We start from the raw sequence: 3,655 nt of genomic DNA, 5'->3' as shown, positions 1-3,655 counted from the left end.
ATGTTATATGACAATAGCGCCTATGATAGCATCTCATAATGGTATAATGTCCCAAGTACAATTAAGCACAAGTGGACACTTTAAGGCAACTTCCTCCTCTGTAGTGCTCCTGTGGATCAGGAAAACTGTAGAAAGGCTTCCTTTAAAAAATATGTCTTCTCTTATATCTGAAGCACTTCAATTCATCAATCATTTTCTTGCAAATAAAATTGAAAATATTAGTCCACAAGGTGTTGTTATGTACCTTGTTCTTATCAAATGGTTAGTTATGAACAAATGGTACTCAGTTTTCTATTGTCACCGTGACACAGTTATTTGTCCCTGAGCTGATGACACCTTCTTCAGCTCCATTCTGCAGCCACTGGGATTCACTGTTCAACAAACGATTCTTTGATTCACTAAGTGGTTTGGTAGGAAAATATTGATTTGTGCCAATACTTCTGGTATATTCACTATGGTTTGCAACAGAAGCCTCTTCTGGATCCATTCCCACAAGGCGAATTGGAAAACTGCAGCCATCACCCAAGCTTGAAAATACCAGAAGTAGCCAATATTTCTTCTCATCCCCAAAGACTTGCCTCCAATTTTTGCTATATCCAAAAGAGAAACCATTTCCATCTGGTCCATAAGAAAATTTAGGTGCATGGAATGATTCTACTGTTGTTCGATTTTTTCCAACTAGCCAGCAGTGGTCGCTAAATAGTGAGAGGATGCTGATGAAGACCATTGCGGACACAAGGAAAAGAAAACGTATGTGGAAATTTGCACATGTATCTGACAGTTTGTTGGGAGCTGTAGCTGCTCTTTGACCATGAGAACTGAAGCTGTTTTTGGATCTTCGGGCACAGAGACCTTATCATATGGCCTTGGCAAACAGTCTTCAGACACAGAGGCATTTGTGGAGCAGACTTTAGGCACGTAGGCACTGTCTAGAAAGTTTTATTTTCTGTATATAAGCTTGTGCTTGCCTGAATAAATCTGAGACCTTGATCAGAATATAGACTTGGTCTCCTTCTTTGTGTCTCTTGTCTCCCATCCAGGTTACTTTCCCCTCATGTCCTTGTTTAACTCCCCGCTGGCCGGGGCAACAGTTCATTCGTCAAAAATCTTATAAAGTACTCTAAAACTGTTGTAGCCATGGAAAGGCAACATAATAGGGAATACAACAAAAATGGCATGAAGAATTTGTAATTAGAAAATCCACACAGTTATTCTCCCAAGCACAGTGATGATCCTTCTGAAGTATACATATATCACATGCTGAGCAACGATGAGCCTGGTCAGGTTTAATCAATTGACATCTTTCACAGTATCTGATGGTTTTTGAAGCTGATGTGGTGTTTATAGGGAAATTTCTTGCAGCTCTTCTCAAAATTTCTTGCTGTCTTTCTTGGCTGAATTCCTTTTCATAACATTCCTTTTCAGAATTGGACAAATAGAACTCTTTGGAGGGAGTAGTGGGAGAGGTGAGTATTGTCATCCAAAAGGATTATGCAGACATAACAAAGAACAGATGAAAAGCCACAAGGTAAGCAATGGTCTTTCTACTTTCGTTCTTTCCAGAAATAGTAAACACACACAGCTCCACCATGTGCACATAGTAGGACCACACGACCGCGAAGGTGATGAACCGGCCCTGCTGCTCACATGCTGTTTTTTTTTTAAACATTTTAACCCATGCATAGAACATTTTGATCATATTTACCCCATATTACCCTCCATTATCCCTCTCACTCTCATGGTACTTCTTCATATCGCTGGCTGTGATATGGAAATGAATTACTCCCCCCCAGCAACCTTTAACTGACATAACTCATTAGTGAGGGGAGGGATTTCCCAACCCTACCTCTTTTTTACAACAGAATACCTTGTTGACTGGCCCCATCATGGGCAGGTCTTGAGCTGGTACCCGCATTTGGTATGAGTCCATGAGTTCAACGGATACCAGAGATCCACAGTGATTTCCCCCTCCCTCCAGCTCTCATTTTATTATTTCTTACTTTTTGCTTTAGTTATTTATTTGCAAGGAGAGAGAGAGAAAGAGAGAGGGAGGGAGGGAGGGAAGGTGGGAAAGGAGGGAGGGAGAACGGGTATACCAAGGCCTCTAGCCACTGCAGACGAACTCCATGCATGCACCACTTTTAGCATCTGACTTTATGTAGGTACTGGAGAATCAAACCCATGTCATCAAGCACTGCAGGCAAGTACCTTAATGACTGAGCCATCTCTCCAGCCCCTTTTATCTTATCATTATCTTATTTTATTATTTCTATCCTGTCTTCCACAGCGTTTCCTGAGCCCCAGAGGAGGAGGCTGTGCATGTCTTGTTTAGGGCTGAGCATTTATCAGTCATTTATTTTCAGCACTTGACCAGTTATTATTCTAAACACACACACACACACACATAGTTTTAGCTCTCCTAGAGCATAAGACTAGAGTTACAAGAAAAATTTCCCAGCCAAGAAATCAGTGAGTTACTTAGACATAGGTCTCCTCTCACTGCATCAAAAACATCCTATTTTAGGGCCTTCCTTCAAGTAAGGGACTAAGACCCTTGAAGAGAGAGAAAGGGAATCAATGAACTGACATTGGTTTTATCCTTTTTAGGTACTCTGTGGATTCCTTTTGCCAATCACCCTCTTCTTCTTCCTCTAAGGAAGGCTGAGTCACCTTCTTTTGGCACTTTTCCTTGGAGCATTTTAGTTTACTGGTATGGATGTTTTACTTTTCTAACTTTTCTTTCTTTCTTTCTTTCTTTCTTTCTTTCTTTCTTTCTTTCTTTCTTTCATTTCTTTCTCTTTATTTTTGTTTTGTTTTGTTTCATTTGTTTTTCAAGGTAGGGTTTTACTCTAGCTCAGGCTGACCTGGAATTCACTCTGTAGTCTCAGGATGGCCTCTTACTCACAGAGATCCTCCTTCCTCTGCCTCTTGAGTGCTGGGCTTAAAGGTGTGTGCCACCACACCTGGCTAACTTTTCTAACTTTCAATGCTTCTCCATATGTAGGTTCAGGTTCTGAATTGCTTCCAAGTTCCACTCACCTTATCTCCCTTTCTGGTCTGTAAAAGGCTGCACTTTGATTCAGTAGTTGGAGTGTTTGTCATTCTCTTCCCCCAGCTTTCGGAGACCATTGCATTCAAGTAAGGGGAGTTGGACCTGATAGATTAGGACACTCCCTTGCAAGTAAGACCGTGTCAAGATGACTGAAGATCACTTCTTATTTGAGGGGATAAAGATGAACTCTCGGCATTCCAGTGTGGAATCTTTGTCCTTTGCTCGGGATGAATTTCTGGTGAAAGATGATGATGTGTTTATAGTGAGCTACCCTAGATCAGGTAAGCAGTCTGCACATATATTTAAGGGTTTGTGCTTATTCACATATGTCTGTGCATGTGTGGGGTTGTGTGTGTGTGGACATGCATGTGCCTTGTGGCACTCATGTGGAGATCAGAGGAAAACTTCACATATCAGTTCTTCCATTCCACATCTTTGTTTGAGGGAGATCTCTCATTCCTTAATAGTGGGTTCCCCAAGTTAGCTGGCTGGCAAGTTTCAGAGTTATCCATCTCACATCTTGCCATAGGAACACTAGGATTACAAAAGCACACTACATGTCTATTTCTTACATGGGTCCTGGATATTCAAGCTCACGTACTC

At 41.3% G+C, this 3,655-nt stretch overlaps 1 pseudogene; it reads right to left on the bottom strand.

Annotated features, from left to right (window-relative positions):
- Positions 1 to 283: 283 nt before the first annotated feature.
- On the bottom strand, positions 284 to 1,624 carry LOC101609835 (annotated as a pseudogene).
- Positions 1,625 to 3,655: the final 2,031 nt, after the last annotated feature.

Source organism: Jaculus jaculus, chromosome 14 (assembly GCF_020740685.1).
Source record: "Jaculus jaculus isolate mJacJac1 chromosome 14, mJacJac1.mat.Y.cur, whole genome shotgun sequence".
In the NCBI taxonomy this organism is placed as follows: Eukaryota; Metazoa; Chordata; class Mammalia; order Rodentia; family Dipodidae; genus Jaculus; species Jaculus jaculus.
The sequence above is the reverse complement of the archived record's forward strand: the minus strand, read 5'-3'. Positions and strand labels throughout refer to the sequence as shown.